This window comes from Meriones unguiculatus, chromosome 5, assembly GCF_030254825.1.
Source record: "Meriones unguiculatus strain TT.TT164.6M chromosome 5, Bangor_MerUng_6.1, whole genome shotgun sequence".
NCBI lineage: Eukaryota > Metazoa > Chordata > Mammalia > Rodentia > Muridae > Meriones > Meriones unguiculatus.
In genome coordinates this window covers 67991416-68003913 of record NC_083353.1, presented here as the reverse complement: position 1 = coordinate 68003913, position 12498 = coordinate 67991416, and positions in this window count along the sequence as shown.

Below are 12498 nucleotides of genomic sequence, written 5' to 3'. Positions count from 1 at the left end.
CCCTTTCAACGAAATCAACCGAGAACACAAAAAATTCTCTTTCAACGAAATCACCCCAGAACACAAAAAATTTGCTGCCAAAAAAATCACCTCGAACACAAATAATTCGCTTTCAACAAAATCACACCAGAGCACAAAAATTAGCTTCCAACGAAATGACTCCAGAGCACAGAAAACACGCTTCCAAAGAAATGACCCCAGAACACAAAAAATTCGCTACCAACAAAATCACCTCGAACACAAATAATTCGCTTTCAACAAAATCACCCGAGAAAAAAAATTCACTTCCAACGTAATCACCATAGAGCACAAAAAATTCGCTTCCCGTAAAATGACCCTAGAACATAAAAAATTCGCTTCAATCGAAATTACCAGAGAAGACAAAATATGCGCTTACAACCAAATCACCGCAGAGCACAAAAAATTCTCTTCCAACGAAATGACCCCCAACGTCAAAAATTTTCTTCCATCGAAAAACAGTAAAACACAAAAAATTCACTTCCAACGAAATTACCCAAGAAAACAAAAAATTCGCTTGCAACCAAATCTCTGGAGAAGACAAATATTCGCTTCCAAAGAAATCATACCAGAGCACAAAAAATTCTCTTACAACGAAGTGACTCCAGAGCACAGAAAACACGCTTCCAACTAAATGATCCCATACTTCAAAAATTTGCTTCCATTGAAATCACCAGAGAACACAAAAAATTCGCTTCCAACGAAATGACTCCAGAGCACAGAAAACACGCTTCCAACGAAATGACCCTCTACTTAAAAAATTTGCTTCCATCGAAAAAACAGGAGAACACAAAAAATTCGCTTCCAAAGAAATGACCCCAGAACACAAAAAATTCGCTTGAACGAAATGTCCTGAGAAAACAGATATTCGCTTCCAAAGAAATCATCCCAGAGCAAAAAAAGTTCGCTTCCAACGAAATCACCCTAGAACACAAAAAATTCCCTTTCGATGGAATCACCCGAGAAAACAAAAAATTCATGTCCAACGAAATCACCCTAGAACACAAAAAATTTCCTTTCAACGAAATCAAACTAGAACACAAAAAATTCGCTTCCAACAAAATCACCCCAAAGCACAAAAAATTCCCTTCCAACGATCTGACCCCAGAGCACAGAAAACAAGCTTCCAACGAAATGTCCCTCTACTTCAAAAATTTGCTTCCATCGAAATTACCCCAGAACACAAAAAATTCGCTTCCAACGAAATCACCTCAGAACACAAAAAATTCGCTTCCAAAGAAATGACTCCAGAGCACAGAAAACACGCTTCCAACGAAATGACCCCCTGCTTCAAAAATTTGCTTCCATCAAAAAAACCGGAGAAAACCAAAAATTTAGGTCCAAAAAAATTACCACAGAACAGAAAAAATTTGGTTCCATAGAAATCACCACAGAGCACAAAAAATTTGCTTCCAACAAAATCACCCTAGAACACAAAAAATTCCCTTTCAACGAAATCACACTAGAACACAAAAAATTTGCTTCCAAAGAAATCAGCCAAAAGCACAAAAATTCCGTTCCAACGAAATTACTCCAGAGAACAGAAAACAAGCTTCCAAAGAAATGACCCCCTACTTCAAAAACTTGCTTCCATCGAAAAAACCTGAGAACACAAAAAATTCGCTTGCAACAAAATCGTCTGAGAACACAAATATTTGCTTCCAACGAAATGACCCTCTACTTAAAAAATTTGCTTCCATCGAAAAAACCGGAGAACACAAAAAATTCGCTTCCAAAGAAATTACCCCAGAACACAAAAAATTCGCTTGCAACGAAATGTCCTGAGAACACAAATATTAGCTTCCAAAGAAATCACCCCAGAGCACAAAAAATTCGCTTTCAAAGAAATGACTTCAAAGCACAGAAAACATGCTTCCAGCAAAATGACCTCATATTTCAAAAATTTGCTTCCATCGAAATCACTTGAGAATACAAAAAATTCGCTTCCAACGAAATTACCCCAGAACAAAAAAAATTCGCTTGCAACGAAATCTCCTGAGAACACAGATATTCACTTCCAAAGAAATCGTCCCAGAGCAAAAAAAGTTCGCTTCCAACGAAAACACCCTAGAACACAAAAAATACCCTTTCGATGAAATCACCCGAGAAAACAAAAAATTCATGTCCAAGGAAATCACCCTAGAACACAAAAAATTTCCTTTCAACGAAATCAAACTAGAACACAAAAAATTCGCTTCCAACGAAATCACCCCAAAGCACAAAAAATTCCCTTCCAACGATCTGACTCCAGAGCACAGAAAACAAGCTTCCAACGAAATGTCCCCCTACTTCAAAAATTTGCTTCCATCGAAATGACCCCAGAACACAAAAAATTCGCTTCCAACGAAATTACCCCAGAACACAAAAAATTTGCTTCCAACGAAATCACCCCAGAACACAAAAAATTGCTTCCAACGAAATGACTCCAGAGCACAGAAAACACGCTTCCAACGAAATGACCCCCTGCTTCAAAAATTTGCTTCCATCAAAAAAACTGGAGAAAACCAAAAATTTAGGTCCAACAAAATTACCACAGAACAGAAAAAATTTGGTTCCATAGAAATCACCACAGAGCACAAAAAATTTGCTTCCAACAAAATCACCCTAGAACACAAAAAATTCCCTTTCAACGAAATCACACTAGAACACAAAAAATTCGCTTCCAACGAAATCAGCACAAAGCACGAAAAATTCCGTTCCAACGAAATTACTCCAGAGCACAGAAAACAAGCTTCCAAAGAAATGACCCCCTACTTCAAAAATTTGCTTCCATCGAAAAAACCTGAGAACACAAAAAATTTGCTTGCAACAAAATCGTCTGAGAACACAAATATTCGCTTCCAACGAAATGACTCCAGAGCACAGAAAACACGCTTCGAACGAAATGATACCATACTTCAAAAATTTGCTTCTATTGAAATGACCCGAGAACACAAAAAATTCACTTCCAACGAAAATACCCCAGAACACAAAAAATTCGCTTCCAACGAAATGACTCCAGAACATAGAAAACACACTTCCAACGAAATGACCCCAGAACACAAAAAATTTACTTCCAACGAAATGACCCCAGAACACAAAAAATTTACTTCCAACGAAATGACCCCAGAACACAAAAAATTGCTTCCACCGAAATTACCCCAGAACACAAAAAATTTGCTTCCATGAAATCACCCCAAAACATAAAAAATTCGCTTTCAACGAAATGACTCCAGAGCATAGAAAACACACTTCCAACGAAATGACCCCCGGCTTCAAAAATTTGCTTCCATTGAAAAAACCGTAGAAAACAAAAAATTCGCTTCCAACGAAATCTTTTGAGAACACGAATATTCGCTTCCAACGAAATCACCCCAGAACACAAAAAATTCGCTTTTAAATGGAATGACTCCAGAGCACAGAAAACACGCTCCCAAAGAAATGATCCCATACTTCAAAAATTTGCTTCCATTGAAATCACCCGAGAACACAAAAAATTCGCTTCCAACGAAATCACCCCAGAACACAAAAAATTAGTTTCCAACATAATGACTCCAGAGCAGAGAAAACACGATTCCAACGAAATGACCCCATATTTCAAAAATTTGCTTCTATCGAAATCACCCGAAAACACAAAAAATTCGCTTCCAACGAAATTACCCCAGAACACAATAAATTCGCTTCAAACGATCTCTCCTGAGAACACAAATATTTGCTTCCAAAGAAATCATCCCAGAGCACAAAAAAATTCGCTTCCAACGAAATCACCCTGGAACACAAAAAATTCCCTTTCAACGAAATCACCCGAGAACACAAAAATTTCGCATCCAACAAAATAACCTCAGAGCACAAAATATTCACTGCCAAAGAAATGACTCCAGAGCACAGAAAACACGCTTCCAACGAAATGACCCTCTATTTAAAAAATTTGCTTCCATCGAAAAAACCGGAGAACACAAAAAATTCGCTTCCAACGAAATTACCCCAGAACACAAAAAATTTGCTTGCAATGAAATATCCTGAGAACACAAATATTAGCTTCCAATCAAATCACCCCAGAGCACCAAAAATTCGATTCCAACGAAATCACCCCAGAACACAAAAAATTCGCTTCCAACGAAATGACTCCAGAGCACAGAAAAAACGCTTCCAACGAAATGACCCCCTGCTTCAAAAATTTGCTTCCATCAAAAAAACCGGAGAAAACCAAAAATTCACGTCCAACCAAATTACCACAGAACAGAAAAAAATTGCTTCCATCGAAATCACCACAGAACACAAAAAATTCGCTTCCAACAAAATTACCCTAGAACACAAAAAATTCCCTTTCAACGAAATCACACCAGAACACAAAAAATTCGTTTCCAACGAAATCAGCCCAAAGCACAAAAAATTCCCTTCCGACGAAATTACTCCAGAGCACAGAAAACGAGCTTCCAACGAAATGGCCCCTACTTCAAAAATTTGCTTCCATCGAAAAAACCGGAGAACACAAAAAATTCGCTTGCAACGAAATCGTCTGAGAACACAAATATTCGCTTCCAACGAAATGACTCCAGAGCACAGAAAACACGCTTCGAATGAAATGATACCATACTTCAAAAATTTGCTTCCATTGAAATGACCCGAGAACACAAAAAATTCACTTCCAACGAAATTACCCCAGAACACAAAAAAATTGCTTCCAACGAAATGACCCCAGAACACAAAAAATTCGCTTCCAACGAAATGACCCCAGAACACAAAATATTTGCTTCCATGAAATCACCCCAGAACACAAAAAATTCGCTTTCAACGGAATGACTCCCGAGCACAGAAAACATGCTCCCAACGAAATGATTCCATACTTCAAAAATTTGCTTCCATCGAAATCACACGAGAACACAAAAAATTCGCTTCCAACGAAATTACGCCAGAACACAAAAAATTTGCTTGCAACAAAATCTTCTGAGAACAATATATTTGCTTCCAAAGAAATCATCCCAGAGCACAAAAAAATTAGCTTCCAATGAAATCACCCTGGAACACAAAAAATTCCCTTTCAACCAAATCACCCGAGAACACAAAAAATTCACGTCCAACGAAATTACCACAGAACAGAAAAATTTTGCTTCCATCGAAATCACCCGTGAACACAAAAAACTCGCTGCGAACGAAATCACCCTAGAACACAAAACATTCCCTTTCAACGAAATCACCCGAGAACACAAAAAATTAGCTTCCAACGAAATGACTCCAGAGCACAGAAAACATGCTTCAAACGAAATGACCCCAGAACACAAAAAAATTCGCTTCCAACGAAATCACCCAAGAGCACAAAAAATTCCCTTCCAACGAAATGACTCCAGAGCACAGAAAACACGCTTCCAACGAAATGACCCCCTGCTTCAAAAATTTGCTTCCATCAAAAAAACCGGAGAAAACCAAAAATTCAGGTCCAACAAAATTACCACAGAACAGAAAAAAATTGGTTCCTTCGAAATCACCAAAGAGCACAAAAAATTTACTTCCAACAAAATCACCCTAGAACACAAAATATTCCCTTTCAACGAAATCACACTAGAACACAAAAAATTCGCTTCCAACGAAATCAGCCCAAAGCACAAAAAATTCCGTTCCAACGAAATTACTCCAGAGCACAGAAAAAAAGCTTCCAACGAAATGACCCCCTACTTCAAAAATTTGCTTCCATCGAAAAAACCTGAGAACACAAAAAATTTGCTTGCAACAAAATCGTCTGAGAACACAAATATTCGCTTCCAACGAAATGACTCCAGAGCACAGAAAACACGCTTCGAAGAAAATGATACCATACTTCAAAAATTTGCTTCCATTGAAATGACCCGAGAACACAAAAAATTCACTTCCAACGAAATTACCCCAGAACACAAAAAATTCGCTTCCAACGAAATGACTCAGAGCATAGAAAACACACTTCCAACGAAATGACCCCAGAACACAAAAAATTCACTTCCAACGAAATGACCACAGAACACAAAAAATTTACTTCCAACGAAATGACCCTAGAACACAAAAAATTGCTTCCACCGAAATTACCCCAGAACACAAAAAATTTGCTTCCATGAAATCACCCCAAAACACAAAAAATTCGCTTCCAACGAAATGACTCCAGAGCATAGAAAACACACTTCCAACGAAATGACCCCCGGCTTCAAAAATTTGCTTCCATTGAAAAAACCGGAGAAAACAAAAATTTCACTTCCAACGAAATCTTCTGAGAACACGAATATTCGCTTCCAACGAAATCACCCCAGAACACAAAAAATTCGCTTTTAAACGGAATGACCCCAGAGCACAGAAAACACGCTCCCAAAGAAATGATCCGATACTTCAAAAATTTGCTTCCATTGAAATCACCAGAGAACACAAAAAATTAGTTTCGAACATAATGACTCCAGAGCAGAGAAAACACGGTTCCAACGAAATGACCCCATATTTCAAAACTTTGCTTCTATCGAAATCACCCGAAAACACAAAAAATTCGCTTCCAACGAAATTACCCCAGAGCACAATGAATTCGCTTCAAACGATCTCTCCTGAGAACACAAATATTTGCTTCCAAAGAAATCATCCCAGAGCACAAAAAAATTCGCTTCCAACGAAATCATCCTGGAACACAAAAAATTCCCTTTCAACGAAATCAGCCGAGAACACAAAAATTTCGCTTCAAAAAAAATCACCCCAGAGCACAAAATATTCACTGCCAAAGAAATGACTCCAGAGCACAGAAAACACGCTTCCAACGAAATGACCCTCTATTTAAAAAATTTGCTTCCATCGAAAAAACCGGAGAACACAAAAAATTCGCTTCCAACGAAATTACCCCAGAACACAAAAAATTTGCTTGCAATGAAATATCCTGAGAACACAAATATTAGCTTCCAATCAAATCACCCCAGAGCACCAAAAATTTGCTTCCAACGAAATCACCCCAGAACACAAAAAATTCGCTTCCAACGAAATGACTCCAGAGCACAGAAAACATGCTTCCAACGAAATGACCCCCTGCTTCAAAAATTTGCTTCCATCAAAAAAACCAGAGAAAACCAAAAATTCACGTCCAACCAAATTGCCACAGAACAGAAAAAATTGCTTCCATCGAAATCACCCCAGAACACAAAAAATTCGCTTTTAAACGGAATGACCCCAGAGCACAGAAAACATGCTCCCAAAGAAATGATCCGATACTTCAAAAATTTGCTTCCATTGAAATCACCAGAGAACACAAAAAATTAGTTTCGAACATAATGACTCCAGAGCAGAGAAAACACGGTTCCAACGAAATGACCCCATATTTCAAAACTTTGCTTCTATCGAAATCACCCGAAAACACAAAAAATTCGCTTCCAACGAAATTACCCAAGAGCACAATAAATTCGCTTCAAACGATCTCTCCTGAGAACACAAATATTTGCTTCCAAAGAAATCATCCCAGAGCACAAAAAAATTCGCTTCCAACGAAATCATCCTGGAACACAAAAAATTCCCTTTCAACGAAATCAGCCGAGAACACAAAAATTTCGCTTCAAAAAAAATCACCCCAGAGCACAAAATATTCACTGCCAAAGAAATGACTCCAGAGCACAGAAAACACGCTTCCAACGAAATGACCCTCTATTTAAAAAATTTGCTTCCATCGAAAAAACCGGAGAACACAAAAAATTCGCTTCCAACGAAATTACCCCAGAACACAAAAAATTTGCTTGCAATGAAATATCCTGAGAACACAAATATTAGCTTCCAATCAAATCACCCCAGAGCACCAAAAATTTGCTTCCAACGAAATCACCCCAGAACACAAAAAATTCGCTTCCAACGAAATGACTCCAGAGCACAGAAAACATGCTTCCAACGAAATGACCCCCTGCTTCAAAAATTTGCTTCCATCAAAAAAACCAGAGAAAACCAAAAATTCACGTCCAACCAAATTGCCACAGAACAGAAAAAAATTGCTTCCATCGAAATCACCCCAGAACACAAAAAATTCGCTTCCAACGAAATCAGCCCAAAGCACAAAAAATTCCCTTCCAACAAAATTACTCCAGAGCACAGAAAACGAGCTTCGAACGAAATGGCCCCCACTTCAAAAATTTGCTTCCATCGAAAAAACCGGAGAACACAAAAAATTCGCTTGCAACGAAATCGTCTGAGAACACAAATTTACGCTTCCAACGAAATGACTCCAGAGCACAGAAAACACGCTTCGAACGAAATGATACCATACTTCAAAAATTTGCTTCCATTGAAATGACCCGAGAACACAAAAAATTCACTTCCAACGAAATTACCCCAGAACACAAAAAATTGCTTCCAACGAAATGACCCCAGAACACAAAAAATTTGCTTCCCTTTAAACGAAATCATCTGAGAACACAAAAACTTTGCTTCCAACAAAATCACCCGAGAGCACAAAAAATTCCCTTCCAACGAAATGACTCCAGAGCACAGAAAACACGCTTCGAATGAAATGATACCATACCAACGAAATGACCTGCTACTTCAAAAATTTGCTTCGATCGAAAAAACCGGAGAACACAAAAAATTCACTTCCATCGAAATCACCCCAGGACACAGAAAATTCACTTTCAACGAAATTACCCGAAAACCCAAAAATTTTGCTTCCAAAGAAATCACCAAAGAGCACAAATAATTCGCTTCCAACGAAATTACTCCAGAGCACAGAAAACACGCTTCCAATGAAATGATGCCAGAACACTAAAAATTTCCGTTCAACGAAGTCACCCGAGAACACAAAAAATTCGCTTCCAACGTAATTACCCCAGAAAACAAAAAAATGCGCTTCCAACGAAATTACCCTAGAACACAAAAAATTTCCTTTAAATGAAATCACCCGAGAACACAAAAAATTCGCTTCTAACGAAATCAACCCAGAGCACCAAAAATTCTCTTCCAAACAAGTGACTCCAGAGCACAGAAATCACGCTTCCAACAAAATGACCCCCTACTTCAAAAATTTACTTCCATCGAAAAAACCGGAAAACACAAAAAATTCGCTTCCAACAAAATTTCCACAGAACACAAAAAATTCGCTTCCAAAGAAATCACCCCAGAACACAAAAAATTCGCTTCCAACGAAATGACTCCAGAGCACTCAAAACAGGCTTCCAAAGAAATGACCCCAGAACACAAAAAATTCCCTTTCAACGAAATCACCCGAGAACACAAAAAATTCACTTCCAACGAAATCACCACAGAGTACAAAAAATTCGCTTCCAACAAAATGACTCCTTAGCACAGAAAACATGCTTCCAACGAAATGACCCCAGAACAATAAAAATTCGCGGACAACGAAATCACCCGAGAACACAAAAAATTCGCTTCCAACGTAATTACTCCAGAACACAAAAAATTGGCTTCCAACGAAATCACCCTAGAACACAAAAAATTCCCTTTAAACGAAATCATCTGAGAACACAAAAAATTTGCTTCCAACAAAATCACCCGAGAGCACAAAATATTCCCTTCCAACGAAATGACTCCAAGCACAGAAAACACGCTTCCAATGAAATGATGCCAGAACACTAAAAATTTCCTTTCAACGAAGTCACCCGAGAACAAGAAAAATTCGCTTCCAACGTAATTACCCCAGAAAACAAAAAATGCGCTCCCAACGAAATTACCCTAGAACACAAAAAATTCCTTTTAAATGAAATCACCTGAGAACACAAAAAATTCGCTTCTAACGAAATCAACCCAGAACAACAAAAATTCTCTTCCCACCAAGTGACTCCAGAGCACAGAAAACACGCTTCCAACAAAATGACCCCCTACTTCAAAAATTTACTTCCATCGAAAAAACCGGAAAACACAAAAAATTCGCTTCCAACAAAATTTCCACAGAACACAAAAAATTCGCTTCCAACGTAATTACTCCAGAACACAAAAAATTGGCTTCCAACGAAATCACCCTAGAACACAAAAAATTCCCTTTAAATGAAATCATCTGAGAACACAAAAAATTCGCTTCCAACAAAATCACCCAAGAGCACAAAATTTCCCTTCCAACGAAATGACTCCAGAGCACAGAAAACACGCTTCCAACGAAATGACCCCCTGCTTCAAAAGTTTGCTTCAATCAAAAAAACCGGAGAAAACCAAAAATTCAGGTCCAACAAAATTACCACAGAACAGAAAAAATTTGGTTCCATCGAAATCAACACAGATAACAAAAAATTCGCTTTTAAACGGAATGACTCCAGAGCACAGAAAACATGCTCCCAAAGAAATGACCCCAGAACACAAAAAATTCCCTTTCAACGAAATCACACGAGAACACAAAAAATTCACTTCCAACGAAATCAACACAGAGTACAAAAAATTCCCTTCCAACAAAATGACTCCATAGCACAGAAAACACGCTTCCAACGAAATGACCCGAGAACACAAAAAATTCACGTCCAACGAAATTACCACAGAACAGAAAAAATTTGCTTCCATAGAAATCACCACAGAACACAAAAAATTCACTTCCAATGAAATCTCCTGAGAACACAAATATTCGCTTCCAAAGAAATCATCCCAGAGCCCAAACAAGTTCGCTTACAACGAAATCACCCCAGAGCGCAAAAAATTCCCTTCCAAAGAAATGACTCCAAAGCACAGAAAACACGATTATAACGAAATGACCCCCTACTTCAAAAATTTGCTTACATTGAAATAACCGGAGAACACAAAAATTCACTTCCATCGAACTCACCCCAGAACACAGAAAATTCTCTTCCAACGAAATCACCCTCGAAAACAAAAACTTCCCTTTCAACGAAATCACCTGAGAACACAAATATTCGCTTCCAATGAAATCACCCCAGAACACAAAATATTCGCTTCCAATGAAATCACCATTGAAGACAAAAAATTCGCTTCCAACCAAATCACTCCAGAGCACAAAAAATTTGCTTCCATCGAAAAATCCTGAGCACACAAAAATTTCTCTTCCAATGAAATCACCCCAGAACACAAAAAATTTGCTTTCAATGAAATGACCCCATTCTTCAAAAATTTGCTTCCATCTAAATCACCCGAGAACACAAAAAATTCGCTTCCGAAGAAATCAACCCAGAGCACAAAAAATTCGCTTCCAAAGAAATGACTCCAGAGCATAGAAAACACGCGTCCAACAAAATGACCCCATACTTCAAAAATTTGCTACCATCGAAATCACCCCAGAACACAAAAAATTTGCTTCCAACGAAATTTCCCCAGAAGACAAAAAATTCTTTTGCAACGAAATCTCCTGAGAAAACAAATATTCGTTCTCAAAGATATCATCCCAGAGCACAAAAATTTCTCTTCCAAAGAAATCACCCTACAACACAAAAATTCCCTATCATTGAAATCCCCTGAGAACACAAAAAATTCGCTTCCAAAGAAATCACCCCAGAACACAGAAAATTCGCTTGCAATGAAATCTCCTGAGAATACAAAAAATTCGCTTCCAAACAAATCACCCCAGAGCACAAAAAATTCGCTTGCAACGAAATCTCTGAGAACACAAATATTCATTTCCAATGAAATCAACACAGAACACAAAATATTCGCTTCCATCGAAATCACCCCAGAACACAAAAAATTTGCTTCAAACGAAATTACCCCTGAACACAAGAAATTCGCTTCCAACGAAATCACCCCAAAGCACATAAAATAGCTTCCAAGGAAATGTCCCCATACTTCAAAAATTTGCTTCCATCGAAATCACCTGAGAACACAAAATATTTCGCTTCCAACGAAATTACCACAGAACACAAAAAATTTCGCTTCCAACGAGATGACCCCCTACTTCAAAAATTTGCTTCCATCAAAAAAAACGGAGAAAACAAAAAAATTCGCTTCCAACGAAATTACCCCAGAACACAAAAAATTCACTTCCAACAAAATCTCCTGAGGACACAAATATTCGCTTCCAAAGAAATCACCACAGAGCACAAAAAATCTGCATCCAATAAAATCACCCTAAAGCAAAAAAAAATCACTTTCAACGAAATCACCTGAGAACAAAAAAATTCACGTCCAACGAAATTACCCCAGAATAGAAAAAATTTACTTCCAACGAAATCACCCCAGAGCACAAAAAATTCCCTTCCAATAAATCACCTGAGAACAAAAATATTGGCTTCCCACTAAATTACCCCAGAACGGAAAAAATTTCCTTCCCTCGAAATCACTGCAGAACACAAAAAATTTGCTTGCAACGAAATGACTCCAGAGCACAGAAAACATGACTCCAACGAAATGACCCCCTACTTCAAAAATTTGCTTCCATCGAGAAAACCTGAGAACACAAAAAATACGCTTCCAACGAAAACACCCTAGAACACAAAAAATTCGCCTCAACTGAAATCATTCCAGAACACAAAAAATTCGCTTCCAACGAAATCAACCCAGAACACAAAAAAATTTGCTTCCATCGAAAACACAAAAAATTCGCTTCTAACGAAATTACCCCAGAACACAATAAATTCG